The sequence below is a fragment of the Littorina saxatilis genome, linkage group LG15 (genome assembly GCF_037325665.1).
Source record: "Littorina saxatilis isolate snail1 linkage group LG15, US_GU_Lsax_2.0, whole genome shotgun sequence".
NCBI lineage: Eukaryota > Metazoa > Mollusca > Gastropoda > Littorinimorpha > Littorinidae > Littorina > Littorina saxatilis.
The window spans coordinates 15851393-15861646 of NC_090259.1; the positions used below are offsets into that span (position 1 = coordinate 15851393).

The 10254-nt window shown below is 43.6% G+C and overlaps 1 protein-coding gene across 5 annotated transcripts in view; it reads right to left on the reverse strand.

Moving 5' to 3' along the window:
• Positions 1-10254, reverse strand: part of LOC138948657 (cytosolic phospholipase A2-like) — a 51895-nt gene that overhangs the window by 32415 nt on the left and 9226 nt on the right. The window contains exon 1 of one of the 5 annotated variants that reach the window (XM_070320234.1): positions 3301-3806. The exons of 3 other annotated variants lie outside the window; for them this stretch is intronic. The gene's annotated coding sequence lies outside the window, so the exon portion shown is untranslated. Of the gene's footprint in view, positions 1-1955; positions 2172-3300; positions 3807-10254 lie in introns of those variants that run through there. One more of the 5 variants, XM_070320235.1, reaches the window with a different exon arrangement.

Consider the following 10254-nt stretch of genomic DNA (forward strand, 5'->3'; position numbering starts at 1 on the left):
AGGTTAATTTGTACTTCGATTATTATTTAAGAAATCGATCAAAAATGATTTCATCTTATTCCTTATCATTTCCTGATTCCAAAAACATATAAATGTAATATGTTGTATTCGAAACAAGCTCAGAAAGTTAAAAAGAATACAGAAAAGCGCGCTTCCCTGCTTACTGCAGTACGCTATATCTCAGTTCTTGCATGTCAGTTTCACTTCGTGTTGCACGGAAAAAATGAGCGGCTTCCTTGCCGCGTGGATTGACGAAGCTGTTATTTTGTCTTGGTGAAAAAAATCTAGTACGTTCAGTTTTATTCTGTGGGTTCGACAGATTGACTACATGTTGTAATTTCGCCTTACGCGACTTGTTTTTGTGTGCAGTGATCTCCTGAAGTTGCACACTACACTGCAACGAAGCACATGAACGTAAGGGGCTCCGCTCACCTATGTAACTTCAGCAGGACCGACGACGCACTGCAGATTATCTCAGCCCGCTACACGTTGCGTGAGAGGAAAACAGGCCAAGTACTCGTCATAATCCCTATCGCGGCATAAATAATATGCAGTGCGTCGTCTGTGCCGCTGAAACTGCGCAGGCATATATATTCTGCCCATAAACGAGCCGACGGTGGGACACCAACAGCGCATTAAAAAAAGAATAATAAGCTCAGAGATTCATGTGAGAGCAGGTGAAATGAGGCATAAAGGCAGCGTGCAAAAGCGAAAACTAATGTGCGACTCTTGCGAACTTTTATCACAGTTTTGTAAAAGAACTTTCTGTTCACTAAGCTGATAGCTTGATGCTGGTTCTGACTTTATTTATGTTGTATTGCACCGACAGATTATTCATTCTCTCCCTCTCCCTCTCTCTCTCTCCCCTCTCTCTCTCCCTCACCCTCTCTCTCTCTCCCCCCCCTCTCTCTCTCTCTCTCTCTCTCTCTCTCTCTCTCTCTCTCTCTCTCTCTCTCTCTCTCTCTCTCTCTCTCTCTCTCTCTCTCTCTCGAGTGTGTATAAGTAACTATAACCTTTTTTCTTCTCACAATCTATATTATTTGCGTCTGTATTAAGTGTTTGTATAAGGGACAGGTTGTAAGATAAGGCTTTGCCTAAAACCTCTATCATTTGGTAATAAAGCTCAGTTTCAGTTTCAGTTTTAGTTTCTCTCTCTCGCCTTAAATCTTAATCCTTGTAAAATAAAGTTCAATTCAATTCAATTCAATTCAATTCTCTCCCCCCCTCTCTATCTCTCCTACTCTCTCTCTAACACTATCACTCTCTCTATTTCTCTCTCTCCCTCCCGCTCCCACCTCTACCCCTCTCTTTACAACCCAATCCCAAGCCTACCCCTCTCTTTACAACTCAATCCCAAGCCTACCCCTCTCTTTACAACCCAATCTCAAGCCTACTCCTCTCTTTACAACCCAATCCCAAGCCTACCCCTCTCTTTACAACCCAATCCCAAGCCTACCCCTCTCTTTACAACCCAATCCCAAGCCTACCCCTCTCTTTACAACCCAATCCCAAGCCTACCCCTCTCTTTACAACCCAATCCCAAGCCTACCCTCTCTTTACAACCCAATCCCAAGCCTACCCCTCTCTTTACAACCCAATCCTAAGCCTACCCCTCTCTTTACAACCCAATCCCAAGCCTACCCCTCTCTTTACAACCCAATCCTAAGCCTACCCCTCTCTTTACAACCCAATCCCAAGCCTACCCCTCTCTTTACAACCCAATCCCAAGCCTACCCCTCTCTTTACAACCCAATCCCAAGCCTACCCCTCTCTTTACAACCCAATCCCAAGCCTACCCCTCTCTTTACAACCCAATCTCAAGCCTACCCCTCTCTTTACAACCCAATCCCAAGCCTACCCCTCTCTTTACAACCCAATCCCAAGCCTACCCCTCTCTTTACAACCCAATCCCAAGCCTACCCCTCTCTCAAAATCCAACACAGTAAAATTCTTACCTCCGTCCAATATTATCACAGGACGCCAATGTAGTCACTATGTCCAAACAGAAGAGGAGAAGGAGGGAGGCGTGTCCACAAAGATTAAGACCACTTCACTCGCTAAGACACACAGTGGAGGGGGGACACGTGTATCCTGGATATTTCTGGACAAGGAGGGGTAGGGACAATACAGTCTACCAACTTGAAAAGGACTTACTACTACAATTACAGCGTCAAGGACCTCTGTCCTTAGAAAGCAAGGTCGAAAGTGCAGAAGGCTCGTCGGCTTGTTGGCATTTTGGACACAGGGAGATTTTAACCACGTGTGTACTGACTGCTTGGGGATACACTTGTGATGAACGGTATCCTTGGAGTTAGGGTTCAATGCTGTTTTACACTTAAGGCGGCACTTAGTAATTTTCTGTTCTTGAAAGGTATTGTCAAAATACATGCCGACTCATGTTCTCGAGAGGCAATTGGTCAGAGTTGTCATCTTCTGCTCTTGAAATGCAATGTCCAACTTTGTCGTCTGTTGTACTCGAGAGGCAATTTGTCACATTCGTTTAACTTTGAAGACTGCAACCTACAGCCTGAGTATATAAACCCACAACAGGCTTCGTGACTGAGAGGCAATTGGTCAAATTTGTCATTTTCTGCTCCTCAAATGCAATGTCCAACTTTGTCATCTTTTGTACTCGAGAGGCAATCTGTCTTTAACGTTGAAGCCTGCAACCTATCACCTGAGCATATAAACCCACAACAAGCTTCGTGACTGACCACAAGGCAAAGCATCCTGTTCGCTCAAGGCCAGCTTTGAAGAGCTGTGTTATGAATGTTGACGTTCGGGATAAGACGACTTGGGCTATGTTTTCTGAACACTCAGGAAGCACTTATGATAAGTTGAGAGGTCTTTTACCCCTGTTTGATTATGTCAGACTGCACTTCATCATACGCACTTTGGGGGAACTGAAAGGACTTCACATCTGACTAGAAGGGAAGGGATGAGGGGCACAGACCTTATAGTGCGTACCTGTAAATGCAATTCTCTGTACGGTGCCGCACGGTATCGACACAATAGGCTACTGCAAAGTTTGACCCTAGTTCTAGGCTGAAAGAATGGATCGGGGTAGCTGGAGATTCTGTTACGAAGAAAATACAGAGATCGCTGCTCATTGTTGGAACTTACACATCCCCGAATTTATTCGAGCGAAATGTTGTTTGCGTGCTTGTTCGTTTTTGTTTATTTGCGTGTCTGTTTGCTTGAGTATCCGTCAGATTCAGATCGGAATTCTCATCAAGCAATATTTCTTTAATAAATTATGAGCATTTGATATTTCGTCTGAAGGCGTGTAATTTTACCCACCTGAATTATTGTCACAGCTGTAGACAGTGGAATCAACTCTGACGTCAAATCAAAACGATCCCAGTCACGGCACCAACACTATTTTTATTCAGTCGGGATATTCGCACTTTCTTGTTCTATCAATGTCCACCACCGCTTGCACACACAGAGAGCAGTGCAAATACTGCGACTTCGCAGGTTTACCAGAGTAATGAAAATGAAAAATAATCTCATAAGAAGCGGAACCATTCATGAAATGACTATCAACAGAACGATGCACAGTCACTTCACCAGCTGATCAAGACAGCGCCCTTCAGAAAGAACATTCAAGAAGAAGAAATATCCGTGAAATTATTCTTAAGAGAATCACATACGTTGATTGCACACACACACACGGCACACACACACTGACAGCCTCCTCGCGAACGACGAATAAATCCCGGAGAAGACGACGAAGTAAAACATGCACGGAATACTGAGTCTCAGAAACTACCCACCCACATGTCTTCATAGTAAACGGCGTCCGCACACACACACGGCGCGTGGGTGTGAGAGATTGACGAGGGCTGACTAGTCGTTATGGGTGGACTGTTTACTCCCACCCGCCCTTCCAACCAAATCTGGTTGCACTGGAAAAGGCACTGTTTTCTCAGGGCCCACCCAAACCCCTTAGAGTGCGGAAGGTAAAGATACCTTCGTTTCCGAATAAACCAGCTTTTTCGAAAACCACATATGGATCCACCTTCCCCCGAAAGCAGCGTATGGCTGCCTGAACGGCGGGGTAAAAACGGTCATACACATAAAAACCCACTTGTGCAAAAACATGAGTGATCGAACGTGCAAGTTTCAGCCCATGAACACAGAAGAAGAAGAAGAAGAAGAAGAAGAAGAAGAAGATCTTCCTTGGCTTTTCCTTGGGGTCAGAGTTACCTTTTCTTTGCACACATATCAAAAATCTACATCTTGGCTGCTTTCTCTACTCAGCGATTTATTTCATCTTATTCTATTTAAGGGTCCAATTTTGTAACTGGCATCTTTGTCAATCTGCACAACTTATTCAAGACGCACACAACAAATATGCACTGGAAGCAGCTAGAACCTTGGTTTTAAGTATGCTTCCAAGAGGAGGGAGGCTCTTATTCCATGTTAAAACTAAGACAGATCTGTGATGGTTTACGGGGGCCCAGGTAGCGCAGGTGGTAGAGCACTGGACTTGCAACCCCAGGGTCGCGGGTTCGAATCCGGACCGGGACGGACAAGGGTCAACTTTATGTGCAGACCCAGAGACGGCTATCCATGTCCCACCCCCGTGTCACCCAAGTGGCACGTAAATAAATCTCGGTCATTCTCCTGTCGTAAGTGCAGATGGCTGATACCATCTAAACTTGTGTTTCTCATCTAAAGTCCGGGTAAAATCCGGGAACATGCCCCTAATGAGGGCGTAAAACCTGAATCTCTCTCTCTCTCTCTCTCTCTCTCTCTCTCTCTCTCTCTCTCTCTCTCTCTCTCTCTCTCTCTCTCTCTCTCTCTCTCTCTCTCTCTCTCTCTCTCTCTCTCTCTCTCTCTCTCTCTCTCTCTCTCGTGACGGTTTATACGATTGTGTGTACACGGGAAAGACGGTACCTTTAACATTTTTCATAACCCCGATCAGGTGTTGGCTTTTACTATCCGATCAACAGCTTGAAATAACCGCTCTTCCTCGCTACCTGGCTTTGCGAGCGCACGGAGTTGCCTATTAAATATGACTTCTATTCATGCCTCTTCAATAAATTTGACTCCTAGTTTGTGTCATTTTAGCAAGTCACAAAGTCCATGCACACAATATGCGCCCTAAATTATGGGCGTGGTGTGGGTGTGGGTGTGATCTAAAATGCTAAAATAGAATGTTATCGGGAGTTTGGAAGAGAGGGTGGGGGTGGGGGTGGGGGAGGTGGGGTTAAAGGATGTGTGTGATCTTTAAATGGTAATCTGTGGTGCATTCAGATGGCATGTTTTTTTTACACTCGCCTTGCTTGATTGCCATCCGAATCAACTGAGGTCCCCGAAGCGTGTACGTTTTAAAAATACGAGAATTTATATCACGCACATATCTCACCACAAGGCGACTCAGGGCGCACAGTACAGAAATATGAGAGAGCCCTGAAATGCAGCCGCTCGGCGCAGAAGGGACAGCACTCTACATTTCGGGGGAAGCATGCTGGGTATTTTCGTGTTTCTATAACCCACCGAAATCTGACATGGATTACAGTATCTTTTCCGTGCGCACTAGGTCTTGTGCTTGCGTGTACACACGAATCTCGATACGTTATCGATAATTCATGCTAATACATGACATATAAAGAACGCATACTATCGTGTGCAATACCGCATCAACTTTAGAAAAGACACTCTACGGAAAAATTCAAAATCTTAACTCTGACCTTGACCCTACACACGGACTTTTCTGGCCAATTTCAGCCTGTCATAATAGTGCATCCGTATACCACTTCTGATCAGAAAAAGTCGGATAGTCGAAACTAAACAGAAGAAATGACCCGATGGATTGGCGGAAAGAGGGGGGAACGATGGATGGATAGAAAAAAGTGTAAGCTTACGTATATATATATATATATGTATATGTGTAGATTAAAAACAAAGTGCACTCCCACCCCCCCTCCCACCAAGCCCACGCTTTTCTCCCGTCATCCCGAGAACAAAATCGTCATTCGTGAGTGCATTTAAGCAGGGGCGCTCTGTTGTAAAACATCCACGCTGTGCTACCTCTTCAACCTATGCACTGATTAGAGGCTTCAGGTCATGGTGGTGCCAAAACTATACCACCCAAGGCCTCTTACACGTTTAACAGCATCCACAGAACAAAATTCAATTGATTCCTGAACCTGTGAATGTTACGTGGATATCAAACTGACCAGAGACGACACATGCTGGGCAAAATACGAAACCCAAACCAGCTGGGCTCAGTGCTGCCTTGAGTTCAACTCTTTATTTTGATCTGATATTTCTGTCAAAGTTTTTTTTTATTGCCCTTGACAGTACCTGTACAAGACACCGAATGTAAGTATAACCACACTTGATATAAGCAAAGCTTGTTGTGTGTTACCAAGGTTATCTTCGGTATTATTCGCCACCCTTTGTCATCTAATGAAATCAAGTGCTATGTAACATAGCATCGGCCCATAATGGAGCGTAACAGCACTACCTTTCCTTCGATCAGCTGTCATATCAAAAATAGCTACCTTTTATTTCCCCATGTGCGCACTGAACGTAGCGTCCCCATAGCGTCCTCGTAGCGTCCCCATAACGTCCAACACAAATGACTCAACGCTGTCATTTTAATATCAAAATATGCGATCTCTTCTTTTTTTTATAACCAAAGTGCTGAAGGCTAAAAGAATGAATCATAGACAAAATTATCTTGCAAAGTACATAAACGACGAAAAAAGAATGAGGAAATGAGAGAGAGAAACAGTGGTAGAAAAAAAGGAAGAAATCAGGCAAGAAAATGAAAGGAAAAAGGAAGAATACAATCTTGAAGAGTGCATGAGCTTTCCATGGTATCGCAGAATTGGTTGCATGGATGAAAGTAGAGTTATTATGTAAATGAAGGTTTGCGTGCACCGTGCACGTCCAATAAGCTTCCGTTGTAAACATCCGCCCTATTCTCTCTCGAATGCTTAGTTCACAACAGTGAAATCTATTGTTGGTCGTTCAAAGCGGATTTGAAGAATGGCTGTATGATGAATTATGCAAACACACGCGAGTTTTGGTCGGTTCCAAAGTAACAGTCACGTATTAATGTGGAGGCGTTAGAACTGCGTGCTTGCGTGCGTGCGTGCGTGCGTGCGTGCGTCGATTTCTGTATTTTATGCTACGCGCTTCGTTCAATAATTCATTTTTTCGATTTGCTTTATAAATCTCTTAGCGCACTGTGGTCCACTGTGATGTCTCAATAACTTAAATTATTCATTTGTGAAACCAAAAAAGATTCAAATATGAAGGGATGAGAAAAACATGAGAAAACAAGAAATTCCTCCGAGGTAGGTAAAACACCCCCGTCCTTACCATTGTCACTGCCACCAACTGATAAGGTTATTTCCCTTTGACCATTAATATGTCCCTCTATAAGTCCTTGTAGAATCTTAATCCACCAATAACTCCCTAACCGTGTGTTTGACTGGTCCCAATTTTTGTAAGGACCGTCTCAGGAATGTATAGAACCTGTTCACCAAGTTTGGTGACGATCGGTCCGTTCATTCTTGAGATCTATATGCGCACACAAACACACAAACAAACACATCGACCGAATCCTATACACACCCCTATACCGGGGGTGTAAACAAACAAACACATCGACCGAATCCTATACACACCCCTATACCGGCTATTTTTTTGGAACGATTATTCAGGACAGGACAACACGTTCATAAGAACTTGGACCTAACGGCCTTTAAAGTAGACACACAACAGACACGACAGAAGACAATAGAGAACTGTTGCTTTGACTTATCTTAGAATGGGCCCAAGATGGTCGTAGCAATGGCAAGACAAATGCAAATATTTTAACTACATTCCTATGGTATCGCATTTTGTGAAGATTTCTTAAAGTTGTGATTGATATGCGACAAAACGGACGAGCTAGGAGAACTCATTATTCAGTGTGTTGTCAGCTATAAAAACAATCTTTTTTATTTGCGTCTGAGTACCGTTAATCTCAAATGCATACATGTGTCAAACGTTGTGGTGAAATATATGCATAATCACTGCACATTTGCTTGCGCACTGCACAGCTCTCTGTCTTTGTCTCACACTCTCTCTGTCTCTGTGTCTGTCTCTCTCTCTCTCTGACGGCCAGACAGGCAGCCAGACACAGACACACACAAGACACACAGACACACACACATAAACGCGCGTACGAACACACACACAAACACACACACACACACACACATACACACACACACACACACATACACAACACACAAACACACTCACCTTAATTCTACCCGAAAATAGACTCTTCACACCTGGTACAACGCAGTGTGTACACGCAAACATACCCTGAAATCTGCACCCGAAAAGTCAGCATCAAACACTGATGTTCTCTCTTCACAGGCGAGGAAAGAAAATATGTATTACTTAAAGCTACCGTCTTCCCCGAGTGCACGATCTTGTTGCCCCTCACTCCTCTGTCCTGGATTTTACACGGGAATAGAGCAACTTCAACTTAAAGCATAATCCTACACACACACACACACACACACACACACACACACTCACACACACACACGAACGCATACACACACACACCGTCACACACACGAACACACACACGAACGCGCACACACATATACACACACCCACACACACACACGCAAGCAGGCACGCAAGCAGGCACGCACGCACACACCGTCACACACACACACACACACACACACCGTCACACACACACACACACACACACACACACACACACGAACGCCCACACACGCACACACACACACCCCCCCACCCCCCCACACACACACACACACAAACACGCACACGCACGCACACACGGCCTGATATGGGATCAACCTACTAAAATAATTCATTAACAAAAAGCCACAGGTAGTCAGGCTGTTGATTCCTGTTATGTGTTCACTTTCAATGATGCTCTTATCCCACATACATGCCAGGACAAATCTGCGGTGCCGTTTTCGCTCGTGCACATGAGAAGTAAGGTGCCTTTAATTACAGACGGTGTTCAAAGTAACTAGGCCGCGTGCCTCTTATTGCGGCCTTCTTTTTGACTTTTATTCAAGAGCTCAAAGCGCAAGTAAAAAGGCTCAGGCCTGAAATAAATGGATTTTCAATCACCCTTGACACACAAACAGGGGACCGTTGTTTGGTATAGTGTCACCAAATTTTCCTCCTGTCATTGTTGCCATTCACTCGGAATTCCTGGGTCAAAGTCTGCTTGCTCTCTTCAACTAGGTGAGAGATGTCTGTGTGAGCTTTTTCATTTTTGACAACAACGTCTGCCGGAGGGGACATTTCAGATTTTCCTTAAAGGATGAATTATGCAGAAAAGCCCCTTCCCATGTCAACAACAAGAATTTGACATACCTCTCTCTCTCTCTCTCTCTCTCTCTCTCTCTCTCTCTCTCTCTCTCTCTCTCTCTCTCTCTCTCTCTTTCTCTTTCTCTCTGTTATTGATTACGCATCCACAGTGAAAATTCCTTAAAACCACTTTGTAGATTACATAAAAGAGCGCTAAAAGTAGAATTACTAAAGCACACTACTCTCACAGAGTTAGACTACATAAATTTAGGAATCTTACCTCTAAAGTCAAGACTGCTTTTTAACAAAGGAATCCTTATGCATAAAATTATATCCGAAACTTTACCCCAAACCATTTGTTCAAAGTTCTCTTTGAAGAATTTACACCACCTTATGAAATGTAACACTCCTCTTCCTAGACTAGTTTATTCAGGTGGCCGTCTCTGGAACGCAGCGGCTCTTCCGAATGCCCAACGGGAAGCTACCAGCACAGATTCTTTCAGAAACAAATATATATCCCATTCAATGAAAATAGTATGTTCTTGATTGTTATGTCCTTTCGAACACAGACACTCAGTTTTGATTTATCGTTTTTGTTCACGAAATTATGATGTTCTGCACAATATCCATTGTCTTGCAGAGTTGATGTACTATTGCATAGTATTCTGACTTTAATTTGATTTGGACATTTTTGCTTTGCACCTAGTCATAAACATTTATTAACTATAATGTTTCTATATAATGCGCTTATGTACATAAACTTATACTATTTCAATAATTATGTATTTATGTAGTAGTAGTTATTATAGTAGATTTAGTCCCTCTTTAGGGCGAGGGCCAGATGCAAAAAAGTATACCTAGTATGCTTATTCTGTTACTCTCGTAAAATAAAGAATTGTCATTGTCATTCTCTCTCTCTCTCTCTCTCTCTCTCTC